At 45.0% G+C, this 26173-nt stretch overlaps 8 non-coding genes and 2 pseudogenes across 8 annotated transcripts; all 10 read right to left on the bottom strand.

Moving 5' to 3' along the window:
- Nucleotides 1-733: 733 nt before the first annotated feature.
- Nucleotides 734-924, bottom strand: LOC130322784 (U2 spliceosomal RNA). Its single transcript, XR_008868228.1, has one exon. It is a non-coding gene; the product is annotated as a U2 spliceosomal RNA (small nuclear RNA).
- Nucleotides 925-2994: 2070 nt separating this feature from the next.
- LOC130322783 (U2 spliceosomal RNA) lies at nt 2995-3185 on the bottom strand. The gene has a single exon (XR_008868227.1). It is a non-coding gene; the product is annotated as a U2 spliceosomal RNA (small nuclear RNA).
- A 2066-nt stretch (nt 3186-5251) lies between these two features.
- LOC130322782 (U2 spliceosomal RNA) lies at nt 5252-5442 on the bottom strand. The gene has a single exon (XR_008868226.1). It is a non-coding gene; the product is annotated as a U2 spliceosomal RNA (small nuclear RNA).
- A 2068-nt stretch (nt 5443-7510) lies between these two features.
- On the bottom strand, nt 7511-7701 carry LOC130322781 (U2 spliceosomal RNA). The gene has a single exon (XR_008868225.1). It is a non-coding gene; the product is annotated as a U2 spliceosomal RNA (small nuclear RNA).
- A 2072-nt stretch (nt 7702-9773) lies between these two features.
- On the bottom strand, nt 9774-9964 carry LOC130322780 (U2 spliceosomal RNA). The gene has a single exon (XR_008868224.1). It is a non-coding gene; the product is annotated as a U2 spliceosomal RNA (small nuclear RNA).
- A 2072-nt stretch (nt 9965-12036) lies between these two features.
- Nucleotides 12037-12248, bottom strand: LOC130322832 (U2 spliceosomal RNA; annotated as a pseudogene).
- A 5026-nt stretch (nt 12249-17274) lies between these two features.
- Nucleotides 17275-17407, bottom strand: LOC130322852 (U2 spliceosomal RNA; annotated as a pseudogene).
- A 2063-nt stretch (nt 17408-19470) lies between these two features.
- On the bottom strand, nt 19471-19661 carry LOC130322779 (U2 spliceosomal RNA). Its single transcript, XR_008868223.1, has one exon. It is a non-coding gene; the product is annotated as a U2 spliceosomal RNA (small nuclear RNA).
- A 2072-nt stretch (nt 19662-21733) lies between these two features.
- Nucleotides 21734-21924, bottom strand: LOC130322778 (U2 spliceosomal RNA). Its single transcript, XR_008868222.1, has one exon. It is a non-coding gene; the product is annotated as a U2 spliceosomal RNA (small nuclear RNA).
- A 2077-nt stretch (nt 21925-24001) lies between these two features.
- Nucleotides 24002-24192, bottom strand: LOC130322777 (U2 spliceosomal RNA). The gene has a single exon (XR_008868221.1). It is a non-coding gene; the product is annotated as a U2 spliceosomal RNA (small nuclear RNA).
- Between the last annotated feature and the right edge of the window lie 1981 nt (nt 24193-26173).

Genomic DNA, 26173 nt, shown 5'->3' with positions numbered 1-26173 from the left:
GTCTAAAGTATAGATCTCAAAGTCTGTGCACAGAATTTAGCAAGGGCCTCGCACCTTCTGATGCATCAGGTAGGTGCACAATAGCATAGCCTAACCCTCTGTACTTTGGTCTATATTGATGCGGGACATAGACAGCCAGCTGATGACCAATCCATTAGTGCAATGGATGGCTGGAAGCATTTGTCTTTGCCTTTGCAATACCACAGAAGCAATGCATGGTCAATGTACAGCAATGACACACCTGTGTGAACAGCCAGGAGACCCCCCCCCCCCCCCATGTTATGTTACATAGTTACATAGTTAGTACGGTCGAAAAAAGACATATGTCCATCAAGTTCAACCAGGGAATTAAGGGGTAGGGGTGTGGCGCGATATTGGGGAAGGGATGAGATTTTATATTTCTTCATAAGCATTAATCTTATTTTGTCAATTAGGAACATTCAGCACCCACCCGCTATCAAGGCAGCTGCCTATCATGTCATGCCCTACCTGCACAGGTGTGCTGGCTACTCAAATGATCCAATTAAGGAGGCCATTTAGTCAGCAGCAGCAGAAGTCCTGTGCCTGGACGCTCCAACAGCGGCCAGACACAAGCAGAAGCAGCAGAAGCAGCAGCAGCAGCACCACCTTTTGTTTTTTGGCTGCAGCAGCAAGGCCCACAGGGCTGGCTAGCTGGCTAGCCAGCATGCAGGTAGCAATGAAAGTAGGAATCTTTCTTTTTAACCCTGTAAGGGGGTGGTGCACTGTACCCGAAGATACTGCCATATCGGGTCAATGCATAGGGCGACGGAAGCAAGCTTCGAAATCGGCCCCCGTTCTCAAAAATCCATTTAATATATGGTCCCCAGATAGGGGACGTATCAGATATTAAACTGATAAGAACAGATACTACACTTGATCTTAGCCAAAAGGCCGAGAAGCGATAACCGTGAAAGGGGCGGGCCCAACAAGGTCCCCTTCATGGGCACTATCACTGCTTGCTGTCAGGGAGGCTGCCAGACAATTTTCCATGCACACTCTGGGCTGGGGGGCAGTCAACCACCAGTACACACAGCAGAACCTAAACCCATACCATTATTGCTAAGCAGCAAGACAGGGGCCCATTGCACTCCCACGGGGCCTTTTTAAATGCAATCCATAACCCGGATTTGCCAGGAACCCTTCTTACTCCTCCTACTTGCATGTGACACTGGGCTTAGGATCTGCATAGGAAACACACACACAAGCACACACCTACCTTTGTTGCCTGCAGATGCCTCCTTGGCTGTCCCCAAACGGTATCAAACCAACACCCACGGGAAGCTGTAAGCATAGAGGACATGCCTGCACCCCATTGGACTTACCCTGTGTGGGTTAAATCCGGGTTATTTGACAACCTATGGCGGTGATGGTTCTGCTCAGGCAGAGCAGTGCTGATGCTCCTCATAAAGCTGTCGCTGCTGTGAAGGTTCTAGGTGACATCACAAATCCCTATGGTTACATACACAACAAAGCTGGGTTGTTGTTGTTTACACTCTGCAAGGCCTGTGGAAGTGAGTGACATCATAGCACTGTAGTTCTGAGGGTTCTAGATGGATGCAACAATCTCCTGTTGCTTCTATGAAGGCCATAATAGACGACATCACCAAACAGCTCCATAGTCACATACACAGCAAAGGAGAGATGTTGTTTACACCTAGTGATGTCAGTGGTATTGAGTGACATCACAGCACAGTGCTAAGGCTCCTGGGCCTGGACACAGCAGCGGCTGCAATATCTCAACGGAGAATACGTTTATATATATGTGTGTGTGTGCGCGTATATATATATATATATATATATATATATATATATATATATATATTCTCCGCCGAAATCACTTTTAAACCCATTTCCACCTTTTTTTCCCTTCTCTTCCTCTTACTTTTTTTTCACGTTTTTTTACGTTTTTCTCCTTTTCGCCTCTTTTCTGGGCGTATTATTCTTCTTTTTCTTCTTTTTTTTCGTCTAATGCATACCCCATCAGTGCAGCAATGCTTATTCAATACCGCCAGCAGATGGAGACACTGGGGGATAATTTTCTAAGGATTTATACTGATTTTTCCTGTCTGAATTTGTCGCACAGAAAGTTGCAGGCCAAATATGTGTGACATTTCTGCGACTTTAGCTTCTAGAGCATTTTTACAACATTATACATAGGTGCTGAATACATAAAAAGCGACTGTTCAGCGACAGACAAGTCGCATCGGCTGAAAGTAGGCCAGAATGTCAGTCCATGTTGGAGCAGGTTTAGATACAGTCTAAAGTATAGATCTCAAAGTCTGTGCACAGAATTTAGCAAGGGCCTCGCACCTTCTGATGCATCAGGTAGGTGCACAATAGCATAGCCTAACCCTCTGTACTTTGGTCTATATTGATGCGGGACATAGACAGCCAGCTGATGACCAATCCATTAGTGCAATGGATGGCTGGAAGCATTTGTCTTTGCCTTTGCAATACCACAGAAGCAATGCATGGTCAATGTACAGCAATGACACACCTGTGTGAACAGCCAGGAGACCCCCCCCATGTTATGTTACATAGTTACATAGTTAGTACGGTCGAAAAAAGACATATGTCCATCAAGTTCAACCAGGGAATTAAGGGGTAGGGGTGTGGCGCGATATTGGGGAAGGGATGAGATTTTATATTTCTTCATAAGCATTAATCTTATTTTGTCAATTAGGAACATTCAGCACCCACCCGCTATCAAGGCAGCTGCCTATCATGTCATGCCCTACCTGCACAGGTGTGCTGGCTACTCAAATGATCCAATTAAGGAGGCCATTTAGTCAGCAGCAGCAGAAGTCCTGTGCCTGGACGCTCCAACAGCGGCCAGACACAAGCAGAAGCAGCAGCAGCAGCACCACCTTTTGTTTTTTGGCTGCAGCAGCAAGGCCCACAGGGCTGGCTAGCTGGCTAGCCAGCAAGCAGGTAGCAATGAAAGTAGGAATCTTTCTTTTTAACCCTGTAAGGGGGTGGTGCACTGTACCCGAAGATACTGCCATATCGGGTCAATGCATAGGGCGACGGAAGCAAGCTTCGAAATCGGCCCCCGTTCTCAAAAATCCATTTAATATATGGTCCCCAGATAGGGGACGTATCAGATATTAAACTGATAAGAACAGATACTACACTTGATCTTAGCCAAAAGGCCGAGAAGCGATAACCGTGAAAGGGGCGGGCCCAACAAGGTCCCCTTCATGGGCACTATCACTGCTTGCTGTCAGGGAGGCTGCCAGACAATTTTCCATGCACACTCTGGGCTGGGGGGCAGTCAACCACCAGTACACACAGCAGAACCTAAACCCATACCATTATTGCTAAGCAGCAAGACAGGGGCCCATTGCACTCCCACGGGGCCTTTTTAAATGCAATCCATAACCCGGATTTGCCAGGAACCCTTCTTACTCCTCCTACTTGCATGTGACACTGGGCTTAGGATCTGCATAGGAAACACACACACAAGCACACACCTACCTTTGTTGCCTGCAGATGCCTCCTTGGCTGTCCCCAAACGGTATCAAACCAACACCCACGGGAAGCTGTAAGCATAGAGGACATGCCTGCACCCCATTGGACTTACCTGTGTGGGTTAAATCCGGGTTATTTGACAACCTATGGCGGTGATGGTTCTGCTCAGGCAGAGCAGTGCTGATGCTCCTCATAAAGCTGTCGCTGCTGTGAAGGTTCTAGGTGACATCACAAATCCCTATGGTTACATACACAACAAAGCTGGGTTGTTGTTGTTTACACTCTGCAAGGCCTGTGGAAGTGAGTGACATCATAGCACTGTAGTTCTGAGGGTTCTAGATGGATGCAACAATCTCCTGTTGCTTCTATGAAGGCCATAATAGACGACATCACCAAACAGCTCCATAGTCACATACACAGCAAAGGAGAGATGTTGTTTACACCTAGTGATGTCAGTGGTATTGAGTGACATCACAGCACAGTGCTAAGGCTCCTGGGCCTGGACACAGCAGCGGCTGCAATATCTCAACGGAGAATACGTTTATATATATGTGTGTGTGTGCGCGTATATATATATATATATATATATATATATATATATATATATTTCTCCGCCGAAATCACTTTTAAACCCATTTCCACCTTTTTTTCCCTTCTCTTCCTCTTACTTTTTTTTCACGTTTTTTTACGTTTTTCTCCTTTTCGCCTCTTTTCTGGGCGTATTATTCTTCTTTTTCTTCTTTTTTTTCGTCTAATGCATACCCCATCAGTGCAGCAATGCTTATTCAATACCGCCAGCAGATGGAGACACTGGGGGATAATTTTCTAAGGATTTATACTGATTTTTCCTGTCTGAATTTGTCGCACAGAAAGTTGCAGGCCAAATATGTGTGACATTTCTGCGACTTTAGCTTCTAGAGCATTTTTACAACATTATACATAGGTGCTGAATACATAAAAAGCGACTGTTCAGCGACAGACAAGTCGCATCGGCTGAAAGTAGGCCAGAATGTCAGTCCATGTTGGAGCAGGTTTAGATACAGTCTAAAGTATAGATCTCAAAGTCTGTGCACAGAATTTAGCAAGGGCCTCGCACCTTCTGATGCATCAGGTAGGTGCACAATAGCATAGCCTAACCCTCTGTACTTTGGTCTATATTGATGCGGGACATAGACAGCCAGCTGATGACCAATCCATTAGTGCAATGGATGGCTGGAAGCATTTGTCTTTGCCTTTGCAATACCACAGAAGCAATGCATGGTCAATGTACAGCAATGACACACCTGTGTGAACAGCCAGGAGACCCCCCCCATGTTATGTTACATAGTTACATAGTTAGTACGGTCGAAAAAAGACATATGTCCATCAAGTTCAACCAGGGAATTAAGGGGTAGGGGTGTGGCGCGATATTGGGGAAGGGATGAGATTTTATATTTCTTCATAAGCATTAATCTTATTTTGTCAATTAGGAACATTCAGCACCCACCCGCTATCAAGGCAGCTGCCTATCATGTCATGCCCTACCTGCACAGGTGTGCTGGCTACTCAAATGATCCAATTAAGGAGGCCATTTAGTCAGCAGCAGCAGAAGTCCTGTGCCTGGACGCTCCAACAGCGGCCAGACACAAGCAGAAGCAGCAGCAGCAGCACCACCTTTTGTTTTTTGGCTGCAGCAGCAAGGCCCACAGGGCTGGCTAGCTGGCTAGCCAGCAAGCAGGTAGCAATGAAAGTAGGAATCTTTCTTTTTAACCCTGTAAGGGGGTGGTGCACTGTACCCGAAGATACTGCCATATCGGGTCAATGCATAGGGCGACGGAAGCAAGCTTCGAAATCGGCCCCCGTTCTCAAAAATCCATTTAATATATGGTCCCCAGATAGGGGACGTATCAGATATTAAACTGATAAGAACAGATACTACACTTGATCTTAGCCAAAAGGCCGAGAAGCGATAACCGTGAAAGGGGCGGGCCCAACAAGGTCCCCTTCATGGGCACTATCACTGCTTGCTGTCAGGGAGGCTGCCAGACAATTTTCCATGCACACTCTGGGCTGGGGGGCAGTCAACCACCAGTACACACAGCAGAACCTAAACCCATACCATTATTGCTAAGCAGCAAGACAGGGGCCCATTGCACTCCCACGGGGCCTTTTTAAATGCAATCCATAACCCGGATTTGCCAGGAACCCTTCTTACTCCTCCTACTTGCATGTGACACTGGGCTTAGGATCTGCATAGGAAACACACACACAAGCACACACCTACCTTTGTTGCCTGCAGATGCCTCCTTGGCTGTCCCCAAACGGTATCAAACCAACACCCACGGGAAGCTGTAAGCATAGAGGACATGCCTGCACCCCATTGGACTTACCTGTGTGGGTTAAATCCGGGTTATTTGACAACCTATGGCGGTGATGGTTCTGCTCAGGCAGAGCAGTGCTGATGCTCCTCATAAAGCTGTCGCTGCTGTGAAGGTTCTAGGTGACATCACAAATCCCTATGGTTACATACACAACAAAGCTGGGTTGTTGTTGTTTACACTCTGCAAGGCCTGTGGAAGTGAGTGACATCATAGCACTGTAGTTCTGAGGGTTCTAGATGGATGCAACAATCTCCTGTTGCTTCTATGAAGGCCATAATAGACGACATCACCAAACAGCTCCATAGTCACATACACAGCAAAGGAGAGATGTTGTTTACACCTAGTGATGTCAGTGGTATTGAGTGACATCACAGCACAGTGCTAAGGCTCCTGGGCCTGGACACAGCAGCGGCTGCAATATCTCAACGGAGAATACGTTTATATATATGTGTGTGTGTGCGCGTATATATATATATATATATATATATATATATATATATATATATTTCTCCGCCGAAATCACTTTTAAACCCATTTCCACCTTTTTTTCCCTTCTCTTCCTCTTACTTTTTTTTCACGTTTTTTTACGTTTTTCTCCTTTTCGCCTCTTTTCTGGGCGTATTATTCTTCTTTTTCTTCTTTTTTTTCGTCTAATGCATACCCCATCAGTGCAGCAATGCTTATTCAATACCGCCAGCAGATGGAGACACTGGGGGATAATTTTCTAAGGATTTATACTGATTTTTCCTGTCTGAATTTGTCGCACAGAAAGTTGCAGGCCAAATATGTGTGACATTTCTGCGACTTTAGCTTCTAGAGCATTTTTACAACATTATACATAGGTGCTGAATACATAAAAAGCGACTGTTCAGCGACAGACAAGTCGCATCGGCTGAAAGTAGGCCAGAATGTCAGTCCATGTTGGAGCAGGTTTAGATACAGTCTAAAGTATAGATCTCAAAGTCTGTGCACAGAATTTAGCAAGGGCCTCGCACCTTCTGATGCATCAGGTAGGTGCACAATAGCATAGCCTAACCCTCTGTACTTTGGTCTATATTGATGCGGGACATAGACAGCCAGCTGATGACCAATCCATTAGTGCAATGGATGGCTGGAAGCATTTGTCTTTGCCTTTGCAATACCACAGAAGCAATGCATGGTCAATGTACAGCAATGACACACCTGTGTGAACAGCCAGGAGACCCCCCCCATGTTATGTTACATAGTTACATAGTTAGTACGGTCGAAAAAAGACATATGTCCATCAAGTTCAACCAGGGAATTAAGGGGTAGGGGTGTGGCGCGATATTGGGGAAGGGATGAGATTTTATATTTCTTCATAAGCATTAATCTTATTTTGTCAATTAGGAACATTCAGCACCCACCCGCTATCAAGGCAGCTGCCTATCATGTCATGCCCTACCTGCACAGGTGTGCTGGCTACTCAAATGATCCAATTAAGGAGGCCATTTAGTCAGCAGCAGCAGAAGTCCTCTGCCTGGACGCTCCAACAGCGGCCAGACACAAGCAGAAGCAGCAGCAGCAGCACCACCTTTTGTTTTTTGGCTGCAGCAGCAAGGCCCACAGGGCTGGCTAGCTGGCTAGCCAGCAAGCAGGTAGCAATGAAAGTAGGAATCTTTCTTTTTAACCCTGTAAGGGGGTGGTGCACTGTACCCGAAGATACTGCCATATCGGGTCAATGCATAGGGCGACGGAAGCAAGCTTCGAAATCGGCCCCCGTTCTCAAAAATCCATTTAATATATGGTCCCCAGATAGGGGACGTATCAGATATTAAACTGATAAGAACAGATACTACACTTGATCTTAGCCAAAAGGCCGAGAAGCGATAACCGTGAAAGGGGCGGGCCCAACAAGGTCCCCTTCATGGGCACTATCACTGCTTGCTGTCAGGGAGGCTGCCAGACAATTTTCCATGCACACTCTGGGCTGGGGGGCAGTCAACCACCAGTACACACAGCAGAACCTAAACCCATACCATTATTGCTAAGCAGCAAGACAGGGGCCCATTGCACTCCCACGGGGCCTTTTTAAATGCAATCCATAACCCGGATTTGCCAGGAACCCTTCTTACTCCTCCTACTTGCATGTGACACTGGGCTTAGGATCTGCATAGGAAACACACACACAAGCACACACCTACCTTTGTTGCCTGCAGATGCCTCCTTGGCTGTCCCCAAACGGTATCAAACCAACACCCACGGGAAGCTGTAAGCATAGAGGACATGCCTGCACCCCATTGGACTTACCTGTGTGGGTTAAATCCGGGTTATTTGACAACCTATGGCGGTGATGGTTCTGCTCAGGCAGAGCAGTGCTGATGCTCCTCATAAAGCTGTCGCTGCTGTGAAGGTTCTAGGTGACATCACAAATCCCTATGGTTACATACACAACAAAGCTGGGTTGTTGTTGTTTACACTCTGCAAGGCCTGTGGAAGTGAGTGACATCATAGCACTGTAGTTCTGAGGGTTCTAGATGGATGCAACAATCTCCTGTTGCTTCTATGAAGGCCATAATAGACGACATCACCAAACAGCTCCATAGTCACATACACAGCAAAGGAGAGATGTTGTTTACACCTAGTGATGTCAGTGGTATTGAGTGACATCACAGCACAGTGCTAAGGCTCCTGGGCCTGGACACAGCAGCGGCTGCAATATCTCAACGGAGAATACGTTTATATATATGTGTGTGTGTGCGCGTATATATATATATATATATATATATATATATATATATATATATATATTTCTCCGCCGAAATCACTTTTAAACCCATTTCCACCTTTTTTTCCCTTCTCTTCCTCTTACTTTTTTTTCACGTTTTTTTACGTTTTTCTCCTTTTCGCCTCTTTTCTGGGCGTATTATTCTTCTTTTTCTTCTTTTTTTTCGTCTAATGCATACCCCATCAGTGCAGCAATGCTTATTCAATACCGCCAGCAGATGGAGACACTGGGGGATAATTTTCTAAGGATTTATACTGATTTTTCCTGTCTGAATTTGTCGCACAGAAAGTTGCAGGCCAAATATGTGTGACATTTCTGCGACTTTAGCTTCTAGAGCATTTTTACAACATTATACATAGGTGCTGAATACATAAAAAGCGACTGTTCAGCGACAGACAAGTCGCATCGGCTGAAAGTAGGCCAGAATGTCAGTCCATGTTGGAGCAGGTTTAGATACAGTCTAAAGTATAGATCTCAAAGTCTGTGCACAGAATTTAGCAAGGGCCTCGCACCTTCTGATGCATCAGGTAGGTGCACAATAGCATAGCCTAACCCTCTGTACTTTGGTCTATATTGATGCGGGACATAGACAGCCAGCTGATGACCAATCCATTAGTGCAATGGATGGCTGGAAGCATTTGTCTTTGCCTTTGCAATACCACAGAAGCAATGCATGGTCAATGTACAGCAATGACACACCTGTGTGAACAGCCAGGAGACCCCCCCCATGTTATGTTACATAGTTACATAGTTAGTACGGTCGAAAAAAGACATATGTCCATCAAGTTCAACCAGGGAATTAAGGGGTAGGGGTGTGGCGCGATATTGGGGAAGGGATGAGATTTTATATTTCTTCATAAGCATTAATCTTATTTTGTCAATTAGGAACATTCAGCACCCACCCGCTATCAAGGCAGCTGCCTATCATGTCATGCCCTACCTGCACAGGTGTGCTGGCTACTCAAATGATCCAATTAAGGAGGCCATTTAGTCAGCAGCAGCAGAAGTCCTGTGCCTGGACGCTCCAACAGCGGCCAGACACAAGCAGAAGCAGCAGCAGCAGCACCACCTTTTGTTTTTTGGCTGCAGCAGCAAGGCCCACAGGGCTGGCTAGCTGGCTAGCCAGCAAGCAGGTAGCAATGAAAGTAGGAATCTTTCTTTTTAACCCTGTAAGGGGGTGGTGCACTGTACCCGAAGATACTGCCATATCGGGTCAATGCATAGGGCGACGGAAGCAAGCTTCGAAATCGGCCCCCGTTCTCAAAAATCCATTTAATATATGGTCCCCAGATAGGGGACGTATCAGATATTAAACTGATAAGAACAGATACTACACTTGATCTTAGCCAAAAGGCCGAGAAGCGATAACCGTGAAAGGGGCGGGCCCAACAAGGTCCCCTTCATGGGCACTATCACTGCTTGCTGTCAGGGAGGCTGCCAGACAATTTTCCATGCACACTCTGGGCTGGGGGGCAGTCAACCACCAGTACACACAGCAGAACCTAAACCCATACCATTATTGCTAAGCAGCAAGACAGGGGCCCATTGCACTCCCACGGGGCCTTTTTAAATGCAATCCATAACCCGGATTTGCCAGGAACCCTTCTTACTCCTCCTACTTGCATGTGACACTGGGCTTAGGATCTGCATAGGAAACACACACACAAGCACACACCTACCTTTGTTGCCTGCAGATGCCTCCTTGGCTGTCCCCAAACGGTATCAAACCAACACCCACGGGAAGCTGTAAGCATAGAGGACATGCCTGCACCCCATTGGACTTACCTGTGTGGGTTAAATCCGGGTTATTTGACAACCTATGGCGGTGATGGTTCTGCTCAGGCAGAGCAGTGCTGATGCTCCTCATAAAGCTGTCGCTGCTGTGAAGGTTCTAGGTGACATCACAAATCCCTATGGTTACATACACAACAAAGCTGGGTTGTTGTTGTTTACACTCTGCAAGGCCTGTGGAAGTGAGTGACATCATAGCACTGTAGTTCTGAGGGTTCTAGATGGATGCAACAATCTCCTGTTGCTTCTATGAAGGCCATAATAGACGACATCACCAAACAGCTCCATAGTCACATACACAGCAAAGGAGAGATGTTGTTTACACCTAGTGATGTCAGTGGTATTAAGTGACATCACAGCACAGTGCTAAGGCTCCTGGGCCTGGACACAGCAGCGGCTGCAATATCTCAACGGAGAATACGTTTATATATATGTGTGTGTGTGCGCGTATATATATATATATATATATATATATATATATATATATATATATATTTCTCCGCCGAAATCACTTTTAAACCCATTTCCACCTTTTTTTCCCTTCTCTTCCTCTTACTTTTTTTTCACGTTTTTTTACGTTTTTCTCCTTTTCGCCTCTTTTCTGGGCGTATTATTCTTCTTTTTCTTCTTTTTTTTCGTCTAATGCATACCCCATCAGTGCAGCAATGCTTATTCAATACCGCCAGCAGATGGAGACACTGGGGGATAATTTTCTAAGGATTTATACTGATTTTTCCTGTCTGAATTTGTCGCACAGAAAGTTGCAGGCCAAATATGTGTGACATTTCTGCGACTTTAGGTTCTAGAGCATTTTTACAACATTATACATAGGTGCTGAATACATAAAAAGCGACTGTTCAGCGACAGACAAGTCGCATCGGCTGAAAGTAGGCCAGAATGTCAGTCCATGTTGGAGCAGGTTTAGATACAGTCTAAAGTATAGATCTCAAAGTCTGTGCACAGAATTTAGCAAGGGCCTCGCACCTTCTGATGCATCAGGTAGGTGCACAATAGCATAGCCTAACCCTCTGTACTTTGGTCTATATTGATGCGGGACATAGACAGCCAGCTGATGACCAATCCATTAGTGCAATGGATGGCTGGAAGCATTTGTCTTTGCCTTTGCAATACCACAGAAGCAATGCATGGTCAATGTACAGCAATGACACACCTGTGTGAACAGCCAGGAGACCCCCCCCATGTTATGTTACATAGTTACATAGTTAGTACGGTCGAAAAAAGACATATGTCCATCAAGTTCAACCAGGGAATTAAGGGGTAGGGGTGTGGCGCGATATTGGGGAAGGGATGAGATTTTATATTTCTTCATAAGCATTAATCTTATTTTGTCAATTAGGAACATTCAGCACCCACCCGCTATCAAGGCAGCTGCCTATCATGTCATGCCCTACCTGCACAGGTGTGCTGGCTACTCAAATGATCCAATTAAGGAGGCCATTTAGTCAGCAGCAGCAGAAGTCCTGTGCCTGGACGCTCCAACAGCGGCCAGACACAAGCAGAAGCAGCAGCAGCAGCACCACCTTTTGTTTTTTGGCTGCAGCAGCAAGGCCCACAGGGCTGGCTAGCTGGCTAGCCAGCAAGCAGGTAGCAATGAAAGTAGGAATCTTTCTTTTTAACCCTGTAAGGGGGTGGTGCACTGTACCCGAAGATACTGCCATATCGGGTCAATGCATAGGGCGACGGAAGCAAGCTTCGAAATCGGCCCCCGTTCTCAAAAATCCATTTAATATATGGTCCCCAGATAGGGGACGTATCAGATATTAAACTGATAAGAACAGATTTTTTTTTTTTTTTTTTAACTTGACTACCCTTACGGGGGCAACTTTATTAAAAATTAAATAATGTTAACAAAGTTGTGCAAATATGTCAATAAATACAGTTACATATAAATAACATATTTACAACATATTAAAACATAAAATGGGCACTTGGTGGCTTTACAAGATAGAATTCCATTCTTTTAAAAACCATTTTCTAGATAAAAGCGGAAATCTCTTCTTGTCTAAAAGATAGTACTGGTACATTTCATAAAAACAGATAGATAAAATGTCCTTCACAGATAAAACCTCATGCTTGAACAATAAAATATTCCTGGCCTTCCACAGAGCTGCCTTCACACAGTTTATGATCTTCCATGCAATAGTCTCTTGAGTCCGTGTTGGGCATTCCAGGCAACCATAAAAAACCACTGCAATATTTAAGTCTTTTAGTCCAGTTATCCTTTTTACCAGAGGGAGTATCTTTGTCCATATTTTCTGCGAGTAAAAACAAGTCCATATTAGATGGTGCACGGTCTCCTCTTGTCGGCATCCCTCCCTCGGGCAGGTTGCAGAGTTGGATAATCCTCTTCGGTGCTGGAATGCCCGGCATGGAAGACACTCGTGTGCGCAGCTCCAGGCCAGGTCCTTCTGTGAATTAAAAAGATAATTAATACTCAACATCTTCCAAATCTGTATACACTTCTGTTCGTTAAAATTTTTGATGGGAGTCACGGTACTGGTTTCTTTTATTTCCTTTAGTAGTTTTTTGCTATTGCACAGATCCTGAACACTTTTACCTTTAAAATTATATAAGTTTAAAATTTTTCCTAAAATCATGTATTGAGGGGGTAAATTCAAAGAATAAGGGCAACTTAAAACTGTAGAAAACCAGCCGTTCCTCCGCATAAAATAACCAGTATTAAAACGAACAAAATAAGACCAGTAGCTATCTTTAAAAACAGTAGTAAAACACATGCTAAAAAACTTTATTAAAAGGAAAGCTTTAAAATCTGGAAAATCCTTACCGCCCCTGGAGTTCGGTTTTATCACAATTTGTCTCTTTAATTTTTCGCTCTTAGAACTCCAAAAGAAAGTAAAACAAGCTTTTGTTATTTTCTTTAGAACCATTTCGGGGGGTGGGAAAACCAGACTTAAATACAATAAAATAGGTAAAAGCACCATTTTTGTAATTAAAACCTTCCCTTCCATTGTAAGTTCTCGCATGTTCCACATACATAGTTTCTTATTTATTTTTTGAGCCACCAAGTCCCAGCTATTAAAACCATTATTAGACTCGTCAAAGGAGACACCTAAAATCTGCACCGACTCAGACACAGGGACGGGCACATCATACAAAGGCATTCCGCCTATGTTTAAAATGTTACTTTTGTTAAAATTGACTTTAAAACCGGAGGCACAATTAAAATATTGAATCTGTTTTAGCGTCTTCTGAAGCGATGGGGTGTCCCTGCAAAACACCGCAACATCGTCCATGTACCCCACTACCTTCGCCTCTAGTCCCCCTCCTCCTGGCAGGGGGACTCCATGGATCTGCTTATCCTTTCGTATTGTACATAAAAGAGGCTCTATTGCGCAAATGAAGAGTAGTGGGGACAAGGGACACCCCTGCTTCACTCCGGAATTTAAAATCACGCCCTGTGTCTTAAAACCATTTACTAAAATTTTACTAGTACAGTTATCATAAAAAGCTCTAAGAGACAATAAAAAGCCATCAGGTATACCCATTTTCTCTAAAACCTTAAAAAGATAAAAATGCGACACCCTGTCGAAAGCTTTTTCAAAATCTATGGATAAAACCGCCAGCTTTCCTTTTCTTAATTTGGTGTCGCTAATTACATCCTTTAAAAGGTTTAGGTTCTCCCATAAACTCCTCCCAGGCACCCCACAGACTTGGTTTGTATGAATTATTTTATGGATTACGTTCTTTAAGCGGTTAGCACACAGTTTCGCCATTATTTTATAGTCGCAGTTCAGAAGGGTGATTGGTCTCCAGTTTTTGAGTTCCGACCGGTCTCCCTTTTTGAATAGCAGGGAGACATCACCCTTCTTCCATGAGCCTGGGAGGATTTTAGACTTAAAGACTTCCGTAAAAAGGGAGAACAAATCTTCTTTTAAAATACCATAAAAAGTAACATAAAATTCAATGGGTATACCATCCGGCCCAGGCACTTTACCTGTTTTAAAACTCTTGACGGTCTCTAAAATCTCCTGCTCTGAAATATTCTGCAATAAAAAAGACTGTGAGACAGGATCTAAAAAATTGGTGATCTCCTTTAACGAGTCATTCATAAAACATTCATCAATGTGTTTTACATTAAAAAGATCCGCATAAAACTCTTGCACCTTTTTTAAAATACCCTGTACATCATTCACTCCTTCAATGTTTTCTATTAACCTTCTATTTTCATGTATTTTCTTAAAAAAATACCTGGAGCAGGTCTCGTTTTCCTCAAGATGCTGTATTCGAGACCTAAAGATAATTTCTTTTCCTTTCTGCTCCAGGCACTTAGTTATTTCTTTTTTAAGATCATGTACCTCCTTCTCCACCTCCATCCCATGTGCTCTGAATTTGTACAGGGTTTGCAGACGAGTATTTAGGATATTATAAAATTCACGTTTTTCTTTAGCTTTCCTAACCCCAACACGGATAAAAAATTCTTTTATTTTTAGTTTCATTTTTTCCCACCAGATACTGGTGGGAGTGTTGGGGTCTTTTACTCGTCTGCATTCCTTGTAAAAGGTGATAAAATCTGATAAAACCTGCGGATCTTCTAAAAGGGACACGTTTAACTTCCAGGCATTCCTACCAGTTCTCCTTTTAAAATCACTTTTAACTTTAAAATACAATAATTTATGGTCAGAAAAAACATTGGTAAAAAGATCACAGTTAAAAGGCAGTACTTGATAAGAACAAAAAATAAAATCTATCCTGGAGCTACAGCTTGCATTGCTCCAGGTAACACCGTCTTCCTCTGGTACGTTAAAATTACATTTTTTAAAAACATCAGTGAGATTAAAATCTAAAATCAAGTTTTTTAACATAAAAGACGTCTTATCATAGTTCCTACTCACTGCGTTCGAAAAACGGCGTTCTCCCCTTAAAATACAATTAAAATCACCTGATAAAACAAGAGGACTAGAATTGTTAATAAAAAGGGGTAAAATCTCCAACATTTTTATTCTTTCATTCTTATCAGGAGAACCATAAAAATTTAAAAACTGCCATTTAATACCATTAATAAAAGCGCTGACCAATAAAATTCTGCCTGGTAAAATTTCGTTAAAACTCTCAATTAAAACGTTCCCTTTAAAAAGTATGGCGACCCCTGCTGATCTGGACTCATTTGATCCAGACCAGACTGATGGACCGTGCACCCAATCATCTTCATATTCTTTATAATTTAATCTGTGCGGGATGCCACATTCCTGCAGGAAAAGGACGGAAGCAGCAAAAACCGACAAGTAATTAAATAGGGCAACCCTTCTTACTCTGGCGCTCACACTTCTCACGTTCAAGGACAGACCGGACAACTCAGCCATGGGAATGTACAAGAAAACGTCTTACACCTCTGATTCCCCCTCCGAAGCCTCATACCCCCCAAAATCTGACTCAACTGTACGCATAGAGGAAGCAGGAGAGGAGGCACCATCACTCAGCCGACCCCCCTCCTCCATCATGATTGAGGCATAGTTGTTCTCGGGCATCCTGGCAATCAGGGCTCCAGACTCATTGGGTTCTTCCACCTCTTGCCCCTCCATAGGGGTCGGGTGTTCACTTAGTTCAGTCTCTGGTACCTCAGAGACGGTCACCCCTGAAACCTCCTCCTGGCAGGGAGGAGGGGGGGTATCCCCTATGGGGACCTGTGGAGGAACGTCACTTGGGTTCCCTGCATCCGCAGGTACTTCCATCGGCTCCCCCTGGACCGCCTCCGAATAGAGTCTTCTGGAGCCCCTCCGCCTTTTAACCTTCACCTCTCCACCCGGATCATCGCTCTCAGGGGGACCCTGAGCCAGAGGTTGCTGAGGAGCGGATTCGGCCGCCGTCCGCTCCTCTCTTAACCCAGCATGCTCCTGGGGGCCAGTTTTTTCACCACTTGCACGTTTTTTGGCCATCCTCTGCTCTTTAGGGTCCCCTCCTTTTGCCTGAGGGGGGTCTTTCTCCTTCTCCATCTCACCGCTTACCTCTTGTGGGGGGGTAATCACTGGCTCTGCTTGCCTCGGCTGGTGTCCCGGTTGCTGTCCTTGCTGCCTCCAGGGTTGCCACTGCTGCTCCGTCCTATGTCTGTGGGGACAAGAGGAGAAAAGGTGACCGAATTGTTGACAGAAATTGCACCTCCCTCCTCTTGTGCATTTCTCTGTCTCGTGCTGTGTGCTACCACATTTTTTGCATGTACTTTCACAGTTTTCTTTTGTGTGTCCATATCTGTGACACTTCCTGCAGTAGCTTGGCATCCCCGCATAAAAGAGGTCGCCACACATATTATTTATTTTAAAACGAGCTGGTGGTAGTTGTATTCCCCCTGGCAATCTGTCATCTTTTTTGCATGTAACCTGAAATCTCCACTTAGATGTCCAGATGCCACAGCTGTTCATGATTTTTCCTCTGCACTCAACCTTACTAAAATAGACTTGTAAAAACAACTCAACATCGTGTAGGTTGGCGAAAGGGGAATACATCTTTACTACCACCAGCTTAATATCGTCTAGAACGTGCTCAATAATCCGGACACCCTGAAGCTTTTTGTCTTTACTCGCAGCAGCTCTGGTAACAAAATCTCTGTGGATGCCATTTTGTGTGAACGTCACATCAAAAATTTTACGCTTCGGGTAGTCCTGGATTGCCAATATCTCGCCCTTCTGTATTCCGAAAACTCCTCCGAGCACGTCCTCTACTACGAATTTCAAATCGTCCGCCCTTTTGGTATCATCCGTGAGAATGACTCTCACGGTGTTTTTGATCCTTGCGTATGCCGGCACAGAACCTGGATCCGGATCATCATCCATGGTTCTAACCTCTCTCCACCCGAAGGTCTTGAGAGGCGATCGCTACTCGTTACCCTGGGACTAGGCCCTCTCCCCAATAGCAACAAGTGGGTGAAGCCCAGGCAATAAACCTGGGCGATCCCACAAGGCCGAGGAGAGGGGTACCCGAGTACCTTCTGACCAGATCTCCTGTATTACTACACTTGATCTTAGCCAAAAGGCCGAGAAGCGATAACCGTGAAAGGGGCGGGCCCAACAAGGTCCCCTTCATGGGCACTATCACTGCTTGCTGTCAGGGAGGCTGCCAGACAATTTTCCATGCACACTCTGGGCTGGGGGGCAGTCAACCACCAGTACACACAGCAGAACCTAAACCCATACCATTATTGCTAAGCAGCAAGACAGGGGCCCATTGCACTCCCACGGGGCCTTTTTAAATGCAATCCAAAACCCGGATTTGCCAGGAACCCTTCTTACTCCTCCTACTTGCATGTGACACTGGGCTTAGGATCTGCATAGGAAACACACACACAAGCACACACCTACCTTTGTTGCCTGCAGATGCCTCCTTGGCTGTCCCCAAACGGTATCAAACCAACACCCACGGGAAGCTGTAAGCATAGAGGACATGCCTGCACCCCATTGGACTTACCTGTGTGGGTTAAATCCGGGTTATTTGACAACCTATGGCGGTGATGGTTCTGCTCAGGCAGAGCAGTGCTGATGCTCCTCATAAAGCTGTCGCTGCTGTGAAGGTTCTAGGTGACATCACAAATCCCTATGGTTACATACACAACAAAGCTGGGTTGTTGTTGTTTACACTCTGCAAGGCCTGTGGAAGTGAGTGACATCATAGCACTGTAGTTCTGAGGGTTCTAGATGGATGCAACAATCTCCTGTTGCTTCTATGAAGGCCATAATAGACGACATCACCAAACAGCTCCATAGTCACATACACAGCAAAGGAGAGATGTTGTTTACACCTAGTGATGTCAGTGGTATTGAGTGACATCACAGCACAGTGCTAAGGCTCCTGGGCCTGGACACAGCAGCGGCTGCAATATCTCAACGGAGAATACGTTTATATATATGTGTGTGTGTGCGCGTATATATATATATATATATATATATATATATATATATTTCTCCGCCGAAATCACTTTTAAACCCATTTCCACCTTTTTTTCCCTTCTCTTCCTCTTACTTTTTTTTCACGTTTTTTTACGTTTTTCTCCTTTTCGCCTCTTTTCTGGGCGTATTATTCTTCTTTTTCTTCTTTTTTTTCGTCTAATGCATACCCCATCAGTGCAGCAATGCTTATTCAATACCGCCAGCAGATGGAGACACTGGGGGATAATTTTCTAAGGATTTATACTGATTTTTCCTGTCTGAATTTGTCGCACAGAAAGTTGCAGGCCAAATATGTGTGACATTTCTGCGACTTTAGCTTCTAGAGCATTTTTACAACATTATACATAGGTGCTGAATACATAAAAAGCGACTGTTCAGCGACAGACAAGTCGCATCGGCTGAAAGTAGGCCAGAATGTCAGTCCATGTTGGAGCAGGTTTAGATACAGTCTAAAGTATAGATCTCAAAGTCTGTGCACAGAATTTAGCAAGGGCCTCGCACCTTCTGATGCATCAGGTAGGTGCACAATAGCATAGCCTAACCCTCTGTACTTTGGTCTATATTGATGCGGGACATAGATAGCCAGCTGATGACCAATCCATTAGTGCAATGGATGGCTGGAAGCATTTGTCTTTGCCTTTGCAATACCACAGAAGCAATGCATGGTCAATGTACAGCAATGACACACCTGTGTGAACAGCCAGGAGACCCCCCCCCATGTTATGTTACATAGTTACATAGTTAGTACGGTCGAAAAAAGACATATGTCCATCAAGTTCAACCAGGGAATTAAGGGGTAGGGGTGTGGCGCGATATTGGGGAAGGGATGAGATTTTATATTTCTTCATAAGCATTAATCTTATTTTGTCAATTAGGAACATTCAGCACCCACCCGCTATCAAGGCAGCTGCCTATCATGTCATGCCCTACCTGCACAGGTGTGCTGGCTACTCAAATGATCCAATTAAGGAGGCCATTTAGTCAGCAGCAGCAGAAGTCCTGTGCCTGGACGCTCCAACAGCGGCCAGACACAAGCAGAAGCAGCAGCAGCAGCACCACCTTTTGTTTTTTGGCTGCAGCAGCAAGGCCCACAGGGCTGGCTAGCTGGCTAGCCAGCAAGCAGGTAGCAATGAAAGTAGGAATCTTTCTTTTTAACCCTGTAAGGGGGTGGTGCACTGTACCCGAAGATACTGCCATATCGGGTCAATGCATAGGGCGACGGAAGCAAGCTTCGAAATCGGCCCCCGTTCTCAAAAATCCATTTAATATATGGTCCCCAGATAGGGGACGTATCAGATATTAAACTGATAAGAACAGATACTACACTTGATCTTAGCCAAAAGGCCGAGAAGCGATAACCGTGAAAGGGGCGGGCCCAACAAGGTCCCCTTCATGGGCACTATCACTGCTTGCTGTCAGGGAGGCTGCCAGACAATTTTCCATGCACACTCTGGGCTGGGGGGCAGTCAACCACCAGTACACACAGCAGAACCTAAACCCATACCATTATTGCTAAGCAGCAAGACAGGGGCCCATTGCACTCCCACGGGGCCTTTTTAAATGCAATCCATAACCCGGATTTGCCAGGAACCCTTCTTACTCCTCCTACTTGCATGTGACACTGGGCTTAGGATCTGCATAGGAAACACACACACAAGCACACACCTACCTTTGTTGCCTGCAGATGCCTCCTTGGCTGTCCCCAAACGGTATCAAACCAACACCCACGGGAAGCTGTAAGCATAGAGGACATGCCTGCACCCCATTGGACTTACCTGTGTGGGTTAAATCCGGGTTATTTGACAACCTATGGCGGTGATGGTTCTGCTCAGGCAGAGCAGTGCTGATGCTCCTCATAAAGCTGTCGCTGCTGTGAAGGTTCTAGGTGACATCACAAATCCCTATGGTTACATACACAACAAAGCTGGGTTGTTGTTGTTTACACTCTGCAAGGCCTGTGGAAGTGAGTGACATCATAGCACTGTAGTTCTGAGGGTTCTAGATGGATGCAACAATCTCCTGTTGCTTCTATGAAGGCCATAATAGACGACATCACCAAACAGCTCCATAGTCACATACACAGCAAAGGAGAGATGTTGTTTACACCTAGTGATGTCAGTGGTATTGAGTGACATCACAGCACAGTGCTAAGGCTCCTGGGCCTGGACACAGCAGCGGCTGCAATATCTCAACGGAGAATACGTTTATATATATGTGTGTGTGTGCGCGTATATATATATATATATATATATATATATATATATATATATATATATTTCTCCGCCGAAATCACTTTTAAACCCATTTCCACCTTTTTTTCCCTTCTCTTCCTCTTACTTTTTTTTCACGTTTTTTTACGTTTTTCTCCTTTTCGCCTCTTTTCTGGGCGTATTATTCTTCTTTTTCTTCTTTTTTTTCGTCTAATGCATACCCCATCAGTGCAGCAATGCTTATTCAATACCGCCAGCAGATGGAGACACTGGGGGATAATTTTCTAAGGATTTATACTGATTTTTCCTGTCTGAATTTGTCGCACAGAAAGTTGCAGGCCAAATATGTGTGACATTTCTGCGACTTTAGCTTCTAGAGCATTTTTACAACATTATACATAGGTGCTGAATGCATAAAAAGCGACTGTTCAGCGACAGACAAGTCGCATCGGCTGAAAGTAGGCCAGAATGTCAGTCCATGTTGGAGCAGGTTTAGATACAGTCTAAAGTATAGATCTCAAAGTCTGTGCACAGAATTTAGCAAGGGCCTCGCACCTTCTGATGCATCAGGTAGGTGCACAATAGCATAGCCTAACCCTCTGTACTTTGGTCTATATTGATGCGGGACATAGACAGCCAGCTGATGACCAATCCATTAGTGCAATGGATGGCTGGAAGCATTTGTCTTTGCCTTTGCAATACCACAGAAGCAATGCATGGTCAATGTACAGCAATGACACACCTGTGTGAACAGCCAGGAGACCCCCCCCATGTTATGTTACATAGTTACATAGTTAGTACGGTCGAAAAAAGACATATGTCCATCAAGTTCAACCAGGGAATTAAGGGGTAGGGGTGTGGCGCGATATTGGGGAAGGGATGAGATTTTATATTTCTTCATAAGCATTAATCTTATTTTGTCAATTAGGAACATTCAGCACCCACCCGCTATCAAGGCAGCTGCCTATCATGTCATGCCCTACCTGCACAGGTGTGCTGGCTACTCAAATGATCCAATTAAGGAGGCCATTTAGTCAGCAGCAGCAGAAGTCCTGTGCCTGGACGCTCCAACAGCGGCCAGACACAAGCAGAAGCAGCAGCAGCAGCACCACCTTTTGTTTTTTGGCTGCAGCAGCAAGGCCCACAGGGCTGGCTAGCTGGCTAGCCAGCAAGCAGGTAGCAATGAAAGTAGGAATCTTTCTTTTTAACCCTGTAAGGGGGTGGTGCACTGTACCCGAAGATACTGCCATATCGGGTCAATGCATAGGGCGACGGAAGCAAGCTTCGAAATCGGCCCCCGTTCTCAAAAATCCATTTAATATATGGTCCCCAGATAGGGGACGTATCAGATATTAAACTGATAAGAACAGATACTACACTTGATCTTAGCCAAAAGGCCGAGAAGCGATAACCGTGAAAGGGGCGGGCCCAACAAGGTCCCCTTCATGGGCACTATCACTGCTTGCTGTCAGGGAGGCTGCCAGACAATTTTCCATGCACACTCTGGGCTGGGGGGCAGTCAACCACCAGTACACACAGCAGAACCTAAACCCATACCATTATTGCTAAGCAGCAAGACAGGGGCCCATTGCACTCCCACGGGGCCTTTTTAAATGCAATCCATAACCCGGATTTGCCAGGAACCCTTCTTACTCCTCCTACTTGCATGTGACACTGGGCTTAGGATCTGCATAGGAAACACACACACAAGCACACACCTACCTTTGTTGCCTGCAGATGCCTCCTTGGCTGTCCCCAAACGGTATCAAACCAACACCCACGGGAAGCTGTAAGCATAGAGGACATGCCTGCACCCCATTGGACTTACCTGTGTGGGTTAAATCCGGGTTATTTGACAACCTATGGCGGTGATGGTTCTGCTCAGGCAGAGCAGTGCTGATGCTCCTCATAAAGCTGTCGCTGCTGTGAAGGTTCTAGGTGACATCACAAATCCCTATGGTTACATACACAACAAAGCTGGGTTGTTGTTGTTTACACTCTGCAAGGCCTGTGGAAGTGAGTGACATCATAGCACTGTAGTTCTGAGGGTTCTAGATGGATGCAACAATCTCCTGTTGCTTCTATGAAGGCCATAATAGACGACATCACCAAACAGCTCCATAGTCACATACACAGCAAAGGAGAGATGTTGTTTACACCTAGTGATGTCAGTGGTATTGAGTGACATCACAGCACAGTGCTAAGGCTCCTGGGCCTGGACACAGCAGCGGCTGCAATATCTCAACGGAGAATACGTTTATATATATGTGTGTGTGTGCGCGTATATATATATATATATATATATATATATATATATATATATATATATCTATTTCTCCGCCGAAATCACTTTTAAACCCATTTCCACCTTTTTTTCCCTTCTCTTCCTCTTACTTTTTTTTCACGTTTTTTTACGTTTTTCTCCTTTTCGCCTCTTTTCTGGGCGTATTATTCTTCTTTTTCTTCTTTTTTTTCGTCTAATGCATACCCCATCAGTGCAGCAATGCTTATTCAATACCGCCAGCAGATGGAGACACTGGGGGATAATTTTCTAAGGATTTATACTGATTTTTCCTGTCTGAATTTGTCGCACAGAAAGTTGCAGGCCAAATATGTGTGACATTTCTGCGACTTTAGCTTCTAGAGCATTTTTACAACATTATACATAGGTGCTGAATACATAAAAAGCGACTGTTCAGCGACAGACAAGTCGCATCGGCTGAAAGTAGGCCAGAATGTCAGTCCATGTTGGAGCAGGTTTAGATACAGTCTAAAGTATAGATCTCAAAGTCTGTGCACAGAATTTAGCAAGGGCCTCGCACCTTCTGATGCATCAGGTAGGTGCACAATAGCATAGCCTAACCCTCTGTACTTTGGTCTATATTGATGCGGGACATAGACAGCCAGCTGATGACCAATCCATTAGTGCAATGGATGGCTGGAAGCATTTGTCTTTGCCTTTGCAATACCACAGAAGCAATGCATGGTCAATGTACAGCAATGACACACCTGTGTGAACAGCCAGGAGACCCCCCCCCATGTTATGTTACATAGTTACATAGTTAGTACGGTCGAAAAAAGACATATGTCCATCAAGTTCAACCAGGGAATTAAGGGGTAGGGGTGTGGCGCGATATTGGGGAAGGGATGAGATTTTATATTTCTTCATAAGCATTAATCTTATTTTGTCAATTAGGAACATTCAGCACCCACCCGCTATCAAGGCAGCTGCCTATCATGTCATGCCCTACCTGCACAGGTGTGCTGGCTACTCAAATGATCCAATTAAGGAGGCCATTTAGTCAGCAGCAGCAGAAGTCCTGTGCCTGGACGCTCCAACAGCGGCCAGACACAAGCAGAAGCAGCAGCAGCAGCACCACCTTTTGTTTTTTGGCTGCAGCAGCAAGGCCCACAGGGCTGGCTAGCTGGCTAGCCAGCAAGCAGGTAGCAATGAAAGTAGGAATCTTTCTTTTTAACCCTGTAAGGGGGTGGTGCACTGTACCCGAAGATACTGCCATATCGGGTCAATGCATAGGGCGACGGAAGCAAGCTTCGAAATCGGCCCCCGTTCTCAAAAATCCATTTAATATATGGTCCCCAGATAGGGGACGTATCAGATATTAAACTGATAAGAACAGATACTACACTTGATCTTAGCCAAAAGGCCGAGAAGCGATAACCGTGAAAGGGGCGGGCCCAACAAGGTCCCCTTCATGGGCACTATCACTGCTTGCTGTCAGGGAGGCTGCCAGACAATTTTCCATGCACACTCTGGGCTGGGGGGCAGTCAACCACCAGTACACACAGCAGAACCTAAACCCATACCATTATTGCTAAGCAGCAAGACAGGGGCCCATTGCACTCCCACGGGGCCTTTTTAAATGCAATCCATAACCCGGATTTGCCAGGAACCCTTCTTACTCCTCCTACTTGCATGTGACACTGGGCTTAGGATCTGCATAGGAAACACACACACAAGCACACACCTACCTTTGTTGCCTGCAGATGCCTCCTTGGCTGTCCCCAAACGGTATCAAACCAACACCCACGGGAAGCTGTAAGCATAGAGGACATGCCTGCACCCCATTGGACTTACCTGTGTGGGTTAAATCCGGGTTATTTGACAACCTATGGCGGTGATGGTTCTGCTCAGGCAGAGCAGTGCTGATGCTCCTCATAAAGCTGTCGCTGCTGTGAAGGTTCTAGGTGACATCACAAATCCCTATGGTTACATACACAACAAAGCTGGGTTGTTGTTGTTTACACTCTGCAAGGCCTGTGGAAGTGAGTGACATCATAGCACTGTAGTTCTGAGGGTTCTAGATGGATGCAACAATCTCCTGTTGCTTCTATGAAGGCCATAATAGACGACATCACCAAACAGCTCCATAGTCACATACACAGCAAAGGAGAGATGTTGTTTACACCTAGTGATGTCAGTGGTATTGAGTGACATCACAGCACAGTGCTAAGGCTCCTGGGCCTGGACACAGCAGCGGCTGCAATATCTCAACGGAGAATACGTTTATATATATGTGTGTGTGTGCGCGTATATATATATATATATATATATATATATATATATATATATATATATTTCTCCGCCGAAATCACTTTTAAACCCATTTCCACCTTTTTTTCCCTTCTCTTCCTCTTACTTTTTTTTCACGTTTTTTTACGTTTTTCTCCTTTTCGCCTCTTTTCTGGGCGTATTATTCTTCTTTTTCTTCTTTTTTTTCGTCTAATGCATACCCCATCAGTGCAGCAATGCTTATTCAATACCGCCAGCAGATGGAGACACTGGGGGATAATTTTCTAAGGATTTATACTGATTTTTCCTGTCTGAATTTGTCGCACAGAAAGTTGCAGGCCAAATATGTGTGACATTTCTGCGACTTTAGCTTCTAGAGCATTTTTACAACATTATACATAGGTGCTGAATACATAAAAAGCGACTGTTCAGCGACAGATAAGTCGCATCGGCTGAAAGTAGGCCAGAATGTCAGTCCATGTTGGAGCAGGTTTAGATACAGTCTAAAGTATAGATCTCAAAGTCTGTGCACAGAATTTAGCAAGGGCCTCGCACCTTCTGATGCATCAGGTAGGTGCACAATAGCATAGCCTAACCCTCTGTACTTTGGTCTATATTGATGCGGGACATAGACAGCCAGCTGATGACCAATCCATTAGTGCAATGGATGGCTGGAAGCATTTGTCTTTGCCTTTGCAATACCACAGAAGCAATGCATGGTCAATGTACAGCAATGACACACCTGTGTGAACAGCCAGGAGACCCCCCCATGTTATGTTACATAGTTACATAGTTAGTACGGTCGAAAAAAGACATATGTCCATCAAGTTCAACCAGGGAATTAAGGGGTAGGGGTGTGGCGCGATATTGGGGAAGGGATGAGATTTTATATTTCTTCATAAGCATTAATCTTATTTTGTCAATTAGGAACATTCAGCACCCACCCGCTATCAAGGCAGCTGCCTATCATGTCATGCCCTACCTGCACAGGTGTGCTGGCTACTCAAATGATCCAATTAAGGAGGCCATTTAGTCAGCAGCAGCAGAAGTCCTGTGCCTGGACGCTCCAACAGCGGCCAGACACAAGCAGAAGCAGCAGCAGCAGCACCACCTTTTGTTTTTTGGCT

Source organism: Hyla sarda, unplaced genomic scaffold (assembly GCF_029499605.1).
Source record: "Hyla sarda isolate aHylSar1 unplaced genomic scaffold, aHylSar1.hap1 scaffold_238, whole genome shotgun sequence".
In the NCBI taxonomy this organism is placed as follows: Eukaryota; Metazoa; Chordata; class Amphibia; order Anura; family Hylidae; genus Hyla; species Hyla sarda.
This window is presented reverse-complemented; position numbering and strand designations above follow the sequence as displayed.